At 39.8% G+C, this 13248-nt stretch overlaps 1 protein-coding gene and 1 pseudogene across 2 annotated transcripts in view; both read left to right on the forward strand.

Annotated features, from left to right (window-relative positions):
• Nucleotides 1–13248, forward strand: part of ADGRB3 (adhesion G protein-coupled receptor B3) — an 883764-nt gene that overhangs the window by 168814 nt on the left and 701702 nt on the right. The gene's annotated exons all lie outside the window — the stretch shown is intronic.
• Nucleotides 1858–2534, forward strand: LOC102182325 (annotated as a pseudogene).

Raw genomic sequence — 13248 nt, forward strand, 5'->3', positions numbered from 1 at the left:
TGAGGCCTCTTGTGCCAAACAGTTAGCCAAGTTTTGAATGTAAAGAAAAAGTCTTAAAGGAAATTAAAAGTGCAACCCTAGTGGACACACAAAGGATAAGAAAGCAAATTACCTTATTGCTGATATGGAGAAAGGTTTAGTGGTCTGGATAGAAGATCTAATCAGCTACAACAGTCCCTTAAGCCTAATCCAGAGCAAACTCTTTTTAATTCTATGAAGTCTAAGAGAGCTGAGGAAATTGCAAAAGAAAAGTCTGAAGCTAGCAGAGGTCAGTTCCTGAGGCTGAAGGAAGGAAGCCATCTCCATAACACGGAAGTGTAAGGTGAAACAGCAAGTCACCCAGGAGATCTAGCTAAGATCATAAATGGAGGTGGTGACCCTAAACAACAGATTTTCCATTTAGATGAAACAGTCTTATATTGGAAGATGACACCATCTAAGACTTTCATAGCAGAAGAAGAGAAGACACTGTGTAGCTTCAAAGCTTCAGAGAACAGGCTGACTCTCTTGTCAGGGGCTAATGCAGCTGGTATTTTAAGTTGAAGCCAGTGTTTACTCACCAGTTCTGAGAATCCTGGGGCCCTTGAGAATGATGCTGAGTCTACTCTGCCTGAACTCTGTTAATGTAACAAGTCTTCATGACAACACATCTGTTTACAACGTGGATTACTGAATATTTTAAGGCCACTGCTGCGACCTACTGCCCAGGAAAAAGATTCCTTTTAAAATGTTGCTGCGTATTGACAATGTACCTGGTCCCCAAAGAGCGCCAATGGAGATGGACAAGAGGAATGTTTTCATGCTTGGAAACACAACATCTATTCTATAGCCCATGGATCAAGGAGTCATTTGGACTTTCAGATTATATTAAATAATGCATGTTTAAGGCTCTAGCTACCTTAGACAGTGATTCCTCTAATATATTTGGGTAAAATCAATTGAAAACATTCTGGAAAGTGTTCACCATTCTAGGTGCCATTAAAAAAAATTGTGATTCACAGGAAAGAGGTCCAAATATCAACATTAACAGGGACTTTAGATTGATTTCAATCCTCATGGATGACTCCCCTCATGGATGAGGGGTCCAAAGCTTCGTGGAGGAAGTCACTCAAGGTGTCATGGAAATGGAAAAAAAAAAACAAACTAGAGTTAGAAGTGGAGCCTGAGGTGTTGACTGAATTGCTGCAATTTCATGGTAAAACTTTAACATTTGAGCATTTGCTTCTTATGGATGAGCACAGAAAATGATTCCTAGTGAAGATGCTGTAAAGATTGCTGAAATGACAGCAAAGAATTTAGAATATTGCATCAATTTAGTTGATAAAGCATTGCCAGAGTTTGAAAGGACTGACTTCAAGGAACTTCTCCTGTATGTAAAATGCTGTCAAACAGCACTGCTTGCTACAGATAAATCATTCCTGAAATGAGAAGATGCTGCAAACTTCAGCACTGTCTCAGTTTAAGGAATTGTTGCAGCCACCCCACCCTTGAGCAGCCAACCACCCTGATTCGTCAGCAGTCATTAACCTCAGGGCAAGACCCTGCACCAGCAACCAGATTGCAGCTTGGTGAAGGCTTGGATGATGGTTAGCATTTTTTTGCAATAAAATATTTTAACATTCGTATGCACAAAATACTTTAACATTCATATGCACATCGTCTTTCAGACATAATGCACACTTAATAGACTATAGCATAATATAAGCATAAGTTTTATATACACTGGGAAACCAAAAATTCACTGTGATTAACATTATTGCAATATCCACCTTATTGCAGTAGTGAGGAGCCACGCCCATAGTATCCCTAACGTGTGCTTTTTCCCTTCGGCATGTTGCTGAAGATCCTAGTGTCGCCATGGGCCGCCGCCCCACCCGATGTTACTGGTATTGTAAGAACAAGTTGTACCCAAAGTCCCGCTTCTGCCGAGGTGTCCCTGATGCTGAAATCTGCATCTTCGACTTGGGCATAAGAAGGCCTAACTGGATGAGTTCCCGCTCTGTGGCCCACGGTGTCAGATGCGCATGAGCAGCTCTTGGAAGCCCTGGAGGCTGCCCGTTTCTGTGCCAACAGTACATGGCTAAAAGCGGTGGTAAAGACGGTTTTCACATCTGACTGTGGTTCCACCCCTTCCACGTTATCCGCATCAACAGGATGTTGTTTGTACTGGAGCTGATAGACTCCAGACAGATATGCGCAGCGCCTTTGGAAAGCCCCAGGGCGCAGTGGCCAGGGTCCACATTGGCCAGGTGATAATGCCCGACGGCACCAGGCTGCAGAACGAAGAGCATGTGATCCAAGCCCTCGGCCAGGTTGAGTTCAAGTTCCCGGGGCGCCAGAAGATCCACGTTTGGGGATTTACTCAGTTTAATGCAGATGAATTTGAAAACATGGTGGCAGAAAAGCTGCTCATCCTGGTTGGCTGTGGGGTCAGATACATCCCTAATCGTGGTCCCCTGGACAGATGGCAGGCCCTGTACGCAGGAGAGCATCAGCTCTGTCCCCTCCTTAATCATGCTCACCAATAAATGCTGTTTCCTTTTTTTTTTAATATTAATTTTTAATATATTTTATTAGCAGAAATGAAACAGTGATAACCGTTATTAAAGACAGTTACTATCGATAATAGGGAACAGGTAAAAGCAACTGTTTTTAACGCCAGATGTAATAGCAGTATTAACAACATCAGTTAAGCCACTATCCTCAAACAGTGAAAATATTAGCAAGAAAAGCTTTTTTTTTTAAATTAATTATACTTTGATTTTTTATTTTTTATTTTTTTATTTTTATTTTTTTTTATTTTTTAAATGCTGTTTCCTATCAAAAAAAAAAGTGTAGAATAATGAGTAAAAATTTACCAAATAAACAAGAAAAGACAGACATTCCAAAAAGTCTTTCTTTATTGTCATATTTGCTTTATTGTGGTGGTCAAGAACTGAGCCTGCCCTGAATCTCTAAAGTATGCCTGTATTTCAGTTTATTTCTTAGTGACTGTGTGTAAATCTCCTTTAGGTTAGAGAAGAAGAAGAAGAAAGATGTGTATTCATTTTCAAAACTTAAAAAGCATTTATTCAAATAAAATATCTACAAAGCACAAATGTCAGTTTTTTGTTCCTATTCTGGTTGCAAGCCTTTGTTTATAAAACAAATTCACTTGATATATGGCGTAATTAAACTTATAAAAGACATTTCAATCTACATTAAGTACTCTAACATGGAGGTTCATAACACATTTGAAATATATTGATATGAATTTTGATCTAGTATAATCTCAGTTATTGTTCTTGAAAGTATTAAATATTCAAAATTAAGTTCTAAATTTTATGAAAACAAATAACACATAACAGTATTTTTTTCTTGCCGTGTTTAGGAAATGAATTTCTGATAACAATGTTTGAAATAGATGTTATTAAAGAAATTTGAAAGTATAGCTGTCCATCAGGTAATAAGTAATTTCTAAACTCTATGTATTCTAAGTCTGGTTGGGGGAAGCTGAGAATTCACCCTTGAGAAAATGCCTTAAATTTTTAATGACTTCCTATTGAAATTAACTGAAGCTCATTCATTAAAAATATGGCATGGCATTTCTTTGTGCATTCAGTTATTTTGAATTACTCTGGCTGTCTTTATTGTGAACAGACAACTACGGTCTTTATCATCCTAATAGAATGAGAAAAGGAAATCTGCATATTTTGTTTTCTGCTGTTTTATACACAAACCTCAGTAATTGGATTCTGAGACTTCATTCTCGTTTTTATCCCAGGGCTCTTATTGATTCTTTGGCTAGTAAAACAGGCAGTCTGGAAGGAATACATTAGGGGAACAGCAACACTCACTGTCTGATAAGTGGTTGCCAGAATCACTGATACTGTAACTTTGGTGTTGCATGTCTCTGTCCAGGTTCTAAGGTTGGGAGTCGGTAGACCCTCCTCTGATCACTCTTTGCCTTTCTGCCTCTCATTAGCATCTGCGATCTAGAATGTGTGCCAGGAAAAAAAACAAAAAAAAACCTAAAATTTTGATACAACAATTGGCAAATTTTATATGTATATTTTTTTTTACTTGGTTCATAACTGCTAATACCACACCTAAAAGCAATCTAGATGGAATAAGCAATTTTTTTCTCTGTGAGAGAACCTGTTACTCAGATGGGCTGTTGGTAATTGACAAGGAAGACTCATGTTTTGCTTTTCCTGTTACTCAGACTTGCCCTCCTTGTTTTTCAAAAAGAATTTTGTTTTGGCCATTCTTCACCTTAGTTTCTCAGAATTAGTGAGCATGTTTTAGAAGATTATTCTAATGAAAATTCAGAAGACATTGGTTTATTTCTGTGACACTGAACACATCAAGTTTATGTAAATAGCTCAGAATTTTTAAAAATATGCAAAGAAATTTCTCCTCTATAAAATAAAAAAATAAATTCAAGTTTGCAAAATGCCATAATAACCTTGTGTAGACTATAATTCAAATAGTTTAAATTAGGGTTGAAGATGTTGAAAGAAACATGTGTAATATGAAAGTATTAATTTTACCATAAGAGTGAGTGAGGCATTGAAGTTGATAGGCTGAATTCTAAGAATCAAGTAACATAGACTGCCAACAGCTTTTTAAAAAAGGCCCTCAAAGGGAGCTATTAATTCATTTCTGGTTGGTGAATATATGATATATATGAATATGAGTATTTAATTAAAATTGTTTTGAATTATAAATAATCCTATCTTCATAAAATTATAGAACATCTTTAGAAAAGGAGTAAAATTTATTCAAACCATTTTGAAACTATAATGTAACGTTATTCTTTGGGTCTCATTTTATTATAACTAGAAAAGTACTTACCAAATATCACCAACCTGTTAGTTGCTAAAAAGAGAAAACTGAGTTCAGAGAAGTTGAGATGAGACATAAGCCTACTGCTGGAGCCTGCATGCAGTGATCCCTGAGGATGGGTGTGGGGAGGGGGCCTCGCGGGGAGCTGGGTCTTTCCTGGAGGCAGAGACGCCTAGCTTCATATCCTTGACTCATTGCTTTTACACTGGGGACTTCATTCAGCAAACATTTTTGCACGACTTCCTTATTAGGCACTGAAAAGGTGATTGCCCCTGTTGGAGGTCATCTTACCATTGCTGTGCATTTAGAGAGGTGATCCTTGTGGTGCGGCTGGAACAGCACATTTCTTTCTCTTAGTCTCTTAGTCCACGGATGCCGAGTGAAAGCTCTTTTACATTGATCAAGTGAAGAACACGGCCATGAAAGATTGTAATGAATTATCTTAAATATTTAATTTATACTTTTGCTATGTAAACTTTTACTTTAATTATCGAACTGTTTCAGTTTCCACATGTCAGATTTTGGTGACTTCAAAAACAGAATAAGCAGAGTGTGGGAAATGTTTTTCCTTAAGGGATTGAAATGTGAGCAGTCATAAAAATCATATAACCAAGGTCTGCGTATGATTTGATTGAATTCACCATTTATTGAACATCTATAACATGCTAAGACCATGCTGAGTATTGACGGATATATAAGTAAGACATGTGACTATGCTCATATGTAGATTACATTCTAAACATTTATTTAAATCATTGGAATTAATGATTTAAATAAATGATTCATTTAAAAAGATTTAACTCAAAAGTGGTCCGTATAAAGGTCCGTATAATCAAAACTATGGTTTTTCCAGTGGTCATGTATGGATGTGAGAGTTGGACCATAAAGAAGGCTGACTGCTGAAGAATTGATACTTTTGAACTGTGGTGTTGGAGAAGACTCCTGATAGTCCCTTGGACTGCAAGGAGATCCAACCAGTTCATCCATCCTAAAGGAAATCAACCCTGAATATGCCTTGGAAGGACGATGGTGAAGCTGAAGCTCGAATACTTTGGCCACCTGATGCAAAGAGCCATCTCATTGGAAAAGATCCTGATGCTGGGGAAAATAGGAGGCAGGAGGAGAAAGGGATGACAGAGGATGAGATGGTTGGATGGCATCACTGATTCAATGGACATGAGTTTGAGCAGGCTTTGGGAGATGGTGAAGGACAGGGAATCCTGGCGTGCTGCAGCCCATGAGGTTGCAAAGAGTCAGACATAACTGAGTGACTGAACAACAACTCAAAAAATAAAGAGATTTGTCATACGTTTAAAGAGATTTAAATACAGCAGCTATTGTATTTTAATGGCTCATGTGATAATAGCCATGTGCATCCATTCGTCCAGAAAGTATTGAGTGCCTACACTGAGTCTAAGTTATGAGAATACACCAGTGAATAAAACAAAGTACAGGGACCTTACATTCTAAAAAGGAGAGACAGATAAGGAGCAAGTAAACAGATTATTCATATCATGTAGTTTCCAGTGCCATGGAGAGAAATTTCATAGCAAAAGGAGATGGAGATGGTGCGCTCTTGGTGTGCTTGGCTCGATAACATATGTAGGGAAGGGGTCTCCAAGCCTCTCAGCATCTGACTGACAGGCAAAGGGAAGGTTGGAGCACAGAAAAAAGTAAATGGAACTTGAAAGAGAAGAGGTTGTTTCGTAGGCACCGTGGATCAGATTGCCTGGGATCCTGAGTGCTTGGGAATGGAGTGTGGCCCTTCCAAGGGCCTGGAAAGTCTCTAACAGCTCTGCTTATGCTTGCTTCTATTTATAAGTGGAGGGTTCCTGTGAAGAGAGCTCTACCAAGAAATGGAAACTGTTCCACTTCGCTTTGTGGGAGAAATTAGAGTTGTGAAAGCCCACTGAGGTGGATCAGTTAGAAGGGTGTAGTGACTCCCCAGCAGTTGAGTAGTAAGGCCATCATGGAGGGAGCTGAGAGTCTCGCAGCTGGATGTGTGCACCGGAAGTGCTTCTGAGGTTTTGAACCTGAACACAGGAAGGGGTTGTGTAACCATCAAGGGACTTTTGGAAAGCGGACACTGGAGCAGGTTTCTGGAAACGTGACAGATAATTTTCAATGCAGACTTTTGAGGTAATGATATGGCTCTTAACTTGAGGTACCCAGGAATCCCATGCAATTATGGGCTGGATTTTGTGAGAAAGTGTGGAATTCAGGATGCAAATTTGGAATTGAAGATGCTCAGCATAAAAAGAAATAGCTGGGACATGTGATAAAAAAAAAAAGAACAAAAGTGCCAGTAATGAATTACCATACAAGTAATCAATTCTGAGAGAAGCTATTCTGTCAGTTACTCTTAATAGGAAAAGTCAAGACATTTAAAATATTAGAATAAAACTAAGGCAGCTCAGGATAGTGTAGGCAAAGATAGCCCTATGCTGCTGCTGCTGCTAAGTCTCTTCAGTTGTGTCCAATTCTGTGCGACCCCATAGATGGCAGCCCACCAGGCTCCCCCGTCCCTGGGATTCTCCAGGCAAGAACACTGGAGTGGGTTGCCATTTCCTTCTCCAGTACATGACACTGAAAAGTGAAACTGAAGTCGCCCAGTCGTGTCCGACTCTGTGCGACCCCATGGACTGTAGCCCACCAGGCTCCTCCATCCATGGGATTTTCCAGGCAAGAGTACTGGAGTGGGGTGTCATTGCCTTCTCCGAAGATAGCCCTATATTAGTTGGTAATTGTAATTACAGGTAAGACATAAGTAGCTATTCATAGCTTATTAAAATTTGCATAAATTGTCTAATTCTTTCCACAATAGCAAGCTGTGGGTTCAATATGACTTCTCATTTAACTGAGAAGAAAATTGATGTTTGAAGAAACGGACCAATTTTCCCAAAGTTTCCCAGTTCATATGTGGTGGAGTTAGGACTTGTCCTCACACAATTGATGTCATCCTAAACACTGCCAACTTCCTGAATTAGAACATAACAGCTAAACCAATACCAACCTGTCCAGTTCACATACCTTGATAGAAGCCAATATTAGTGCATAGTGAGGTAGCTTATTTCATTCACTCAATAAGCATTTGTTGAATATCCATGCATTGGGCAGTGTACTAACTCTAGAGGTTTGAAAGCGTGTACAGTAGAAATTAATCCTTTCCTGGTCTGCTTGGTGTTCAGTGAAATGTTCCGAGGAGTAAACAGGCAGTTATAAGGACCGTGTGGTCAGTTCTTTCCTGGAAAGTCCCTAGTGCTTGTGAGAACTCATGAGTAACCTGGAGCCCACATTTGGAGGGTCAGGGAAGATTTCTCATGGAAGGCAATATTGTTATAGAGCCAAATGTGGGTCCACTCTCCTGTGCACAATAAAGCCAGTCTACTGACACTGGGTTGTAGTGAAGACAGTGTGGCATTTATTGCAGGCACCCAGCCAGGAGAACAGACAGCTTGTGCTCCAAACACCTGGATTCCCAGTTGGGCTTCCAGGAAGCATTTTAAAGGCCACGTGAGGGAAAGGGTTGCAGGATATATATGATCTGCTCATGCCTAGCTGATGGTTGGTTGATGGTGTGGTAACAGAGTGGGGTCCCAGGGGTTAACATCATCAGTCCACAGGCTCTAACAAGTACGGGGGCTACATGCTCATGGTCAAAAAATTAAGTTCTTCTGTTTGGTGGAGGTCTTTGCATTTGTAAAACTACTCATAAGTGTGCACCAGACACTTTTATCTGTTTACTTGATAGAGGAGCTAAAGCAGGGGTTATGGGGGAGGAGTCTGTCCTGGGAAGGCTCTGTGGAGTCCTGCTGGGTTAGACAGTCTCTAACCAGTGTCTTGGACAGCTGCGACCAGAAGTGTGATGTGACGAGTTGGGTTTATTAAAGAAGCAGCAAGACATAAAGATGGGAAGTCTAAGAGGGCTTAGGAACCTAAAGGGTTGGATGGTGAGCTGTCCACATGTGAACTCAAAGAGATAAGAAGGGAAGACAAAGTGGTGCCTTGACACCTAAACTTCAGGTAAATTTGTAAAACTGTATGTCATGAATTCTCTCTAAAGAGAACTGAATGGTGCCTAATACATTTCAGGTTTCTTTTCTTTTTTGTTTGTAAAGCGTATTGTTAAATTTTCCCTTTTCTGGAAAATGACCTTGTATGAAATAAGGTATTCCTGAATAAGTGAGGTGTCCCTGTGATACCTTGTATTGTCATCTACTAAGTCATAGGTCGTAAAAAAGGAACAGAAGAAGGGTAGGGAACAGGATGAGAATTGGATTCAGAATTCTAATGGTCTGTCTCTGTGTATTTTAATGCCTTTTTTCGGCAGACCAATGTTGAATCTTCTGCTTTATCCCATTTCCTTTTTCTTGCTGGGTGGGGAGGCTGTAAAATCACTGAAGTTTTGATTAAACTTCCTTGGTGTCAATATTCTCAGGATTTCTTCCTGGAATAGGTGAATTTAGCTGTAACAACCTCAGATGGAATTAATTTCCCCCAATTTTGCTTTTGTAGTTATTTTGTAGCAGGTTTTCGGATGCTTTTAATTACAGGAAAAGGATTATGGAGACAGGATATGCAGGGGAATGTAGCCTTTTTATGTTGATTGCTATTTTCTTTTCCAATGATTATTCTGTTCAGAAAAAGGTCATGCTTCCAGGACACATTTGTTTCTCAGAAATGTTTCTGAAGATGTGAAATATAATAGGCATCCTGGGAATGTATCCCAATTGGCTCCCCAAATATGTTGTTTTGAAACATTGTTCACCCACGTGAAAGTTAGGACAGCAACATTTTATCAACAAGTGTATTTATCATAGCAGTAAACACATTTCTAGCAGAAACCTGTTCAGGATTTAGCAAATATATTCCGGCCCCTAAGCAAAATCCTGCTCTATAAATATGCCCTCATCTTGTAAGGTTTTGGGAAGAGGAGTTCTGGAAAGGAGCATATTTTTTTTTGTAGGCAAGAGACATTTCAGTTTTTTAAGAGTAATTGGGTAGGAGACAGGGAGGTCTAGCGGGTGGGAAAGAAAGGCTTATGACTAACACAGCCTTGCCTGTAAACCAGGAATAAGAACCTTTCTTATGAGGATTAAATGAGATAAATCCCACAAACCCTTATCCATGCCTCTCACAAGCTAATTGCTCAGGGGGAAGAAAAAATGTGTGTGTGTGTTTTTTTTTCCTTCCTTCATCCATTTAAGATCCAGCCTGCATTTTCTAGTGGCTGCTGACGTGGGATGGGGGAGCGGGTTGAAGGAAGAGCAATAGGAGCCGAAAAGAGTGAGGACCAGTGGGGCGTTCGTGCCTTTCTGCATGTGTGTGACCTGAGGGGACACTACCCCGTTCCTGGGGCACAGAGTGAGGCCGACCCTGCACCTCACAGGCTGTTTATGGGCCCTGCCGCCGCAGGCCCCTGGAGATGGCCACGGGGCGTGCTGGCCGACAGCGCCTGCTTTGAGGAAGCAGCAGTGAGCTAAGGCCGGGCCTGCGGTCCGCTGCGCACGTGTCCTCCGGATGGCGGCAGGAAGCCCCTGAACCTCATCCTCATCCTCGGCCCTAGATTAAACGATCTACTGTATATAAAGTACTCAGAACAGTTGCTACCATGAAGTGGGAACCATTTCAAATAAAATAACAGTCACTGATCAAAGCTGCTCCCTGATGTCATCCATGATGGCAGAGATAGCAAGGGTCCTTTCTGTGCATCTCCTTGCTTTTCATCCACCTGGTCGCGGATTTCTCTCCTTGAGACACCGCTAACTATGACCTAAACTTGGGGAGCTCTCTCTTCTGTTAACCTTAGTTCATTTTGAACTAAGGCACCCTGGCTGCCAAAATAATTTTTTTTTCTTTCTTTTCCTGAAAAGAAACATTTAGCTAATTTATTATGAAAACATTGTATTCATATCACATTCATTTAATAATAGATTTAGTTGAGTGTTTTTTTTTGTTTTTGTTTTTTTAGTGGTGTGATAAATAAGAATTTGGAAATAAGGGTGGGACTGTGTTGTCACTCCGGCATGACTGAGGCTCCCTTACATGCTTTAGTACATGGTGAGCACAGGTTCAGTTAGGAGCCAAATGTTGGGCCAAACACAGACTCTGTTACCTTGATAGCTTCTGCTTATCACACTACCTGCACTTATTGGCCATTTCACTGCTGATAGTCCCTCAATTTTAATTGGATACAAAAAATAAGGAGGCGAGGGACAACGAAATGCCACTTTATTCCTGGCCATAAAATCTAATAAGAGCCTTAGTGCAAAATGTCCTGGTATAAACAAAAAATGCTTTGCAAAACTAAGTCAGTGCTGCTCTTCTTAACCCTCTACTACAAGTAACTCAGAAGGGGTTAAATGTAATCATTTTTGAAAGTAGGCTATAGTTTCACCTGCCTGGAGTGGCTGACAAATAGATGACAGATGGGAACGCAAGCCGTGGATGGAGTGGTTGACCTTTCTGGCTTCCTTTAAGCCCTTGATTCCAGAATTTGAATGCATAGATTCACATGCATTTATTCAGAAATATGTGCACCCAGACTACTTTCTGCTAAATGCAGACTCCCACTCTTAAACACTGGAGAGAGAAGGAAGCCTGTTAACTGACATTTGCAATTTCAGGATGGCACCGTGTGGGAGAAGGAACTGCCAATCATTTCTGCCAACATCACTCTGGAGGGGAGTCTAAAGGAAGCTAGCTTGGTCCAATTAAAAGAAGCAGTTATAAGTAATGGAAAATAAACAAATCTAAGGAAAATGATACTGCCGATTATAATGGCTCCTCACAATGAAAGGCTGGAGTCTGTTGGGTAGCACTTTTGTTTCTAAAGTTATTCATCGACTTTGATTTTATTGAAGATTTTTATAGGAAATAATAAAAAATAAATCATTAAGCTTCATTTCATAACTAAGTAAAACTCACAGTAGTGGAAAAATTAAAAGCTCTCTACAGAGCCTTAATTAGGTCAATTTTCTACAGGGCCTTTGGGTTAGGAAAAATATATAAAATGTTACATTGTGACCCATTTAGCTACTTGATTATAGATAATCTTTCAAAACAGCCTAGCAGACCTACATTTTCTTTTGTTAAGATTGAATCTTTAGTATGTGAAATTTGTTTTTGTGATATGATGTAATTCAATTGCCGTAAACCTAGGCTTTGATAAGCTGCATTTTTATGCCTTTCTGTATGTGCAGGGCAAATTAAACCATGTACTATAATGGTGCATAAAAGTGTGTGTTGTCTCCAAAAACATAGTGGTAGAGTACTTTTACCATTGCTCATAGAATTTGTGTTAATTAGCTTTAGTTCACTTGTGCAATGATGCAGATAACAAGTATCTGTAGAAATTAACATTTTGGTTGTTAATAACCTAAACAGAGAAATATGCTTGACTCAAAATTCTGGGGAAAATGTAAAAATACTTATTTTTCCAAACAATTTCTCTCTCTAAATATCTCTACACTTGGATCCTACAAGATAAATATATATTAGGAAACGAAAGTTTAAACTTATATTACCTACCACTGATAAACAGAATAAATAAATAATCCATGATAAGAGGCATAAGATCAAGGGAAAAGTGTCTCTGGACATGTGAAAAATGGTGGCAAATGGCTGCAAGAAAGAAACACAAGCTTCTTTAATACTGGAAAGCTGCTGGTAGGACCAAAAGGAATAGGGAACAATTAAATAATCTCTTTGGGAAGTAAGAAAATGACTAAAGATAAGCATGATATGTTAGCACCGATCCACAGAAAAGATTTTGAGCCATCTGTCACAGGGGTTTACAGCTGACTTCAAGCTAAGAGTAGATGAAGATCCAGAATATTCATGCACAGAAATGGATAATAGTTTGCTTCAAAAATACCCAATTGGAATCTGAGGCAAAATGTTGATTTAGGTGATGTCCACAGTATCCTGGAAAACGCTATCTTGATAAACAGGGTAATGCCAGACCACCTGTCAGTCAGCTTAAAGCATCATGAAAGCAATGCACCCAGAGAGCCTCGGGTCCAGTGCCATGTTCAGTTTCTGCAGGCAGAAGGCTGCAAGTGTGAGCCTGCCATTCTTATCTGTGGAGCTGGCCCTTTAGCCCATCATGGACATCACATCAGGCATTCTGAAGTAGATGCTATTTCATTAGCATCACTTACTGCCAGAGAGTGACACGGTCTTGGAGCAGAGCCAGGCTACTGGCACAAGAGATGCGTTCGATTCTGGACTGGATTCCCCAGGAATGGATGAGAACTGTCTTGTGTGGTCCTTGGTAAAGGTTGCTGTGAGAGACAGATGGAAAGGTTTCATTCACCCATGTGGCTGGGTAAAACTAGATTTTTTTTAAAGAATCCCTTTATCACCATGGAAAGATAATTCCTTGCTGCTTACTCATACGTGTGCTGGCGTTTTAACTTA

Source organism: Capra hircus, chromosome 14, assembly GCF_001704415.2.
Source record: "Capra hircus breed San Clemente chromosome 14, ASM170441v1, whole genome shotgun sequence".
NCBI classification, from domain to species: Eukaryota; Metazoa; Chordata; class Mammalia; order Artiodactyla; family Bovidae; genus Capra; species Capra hircus.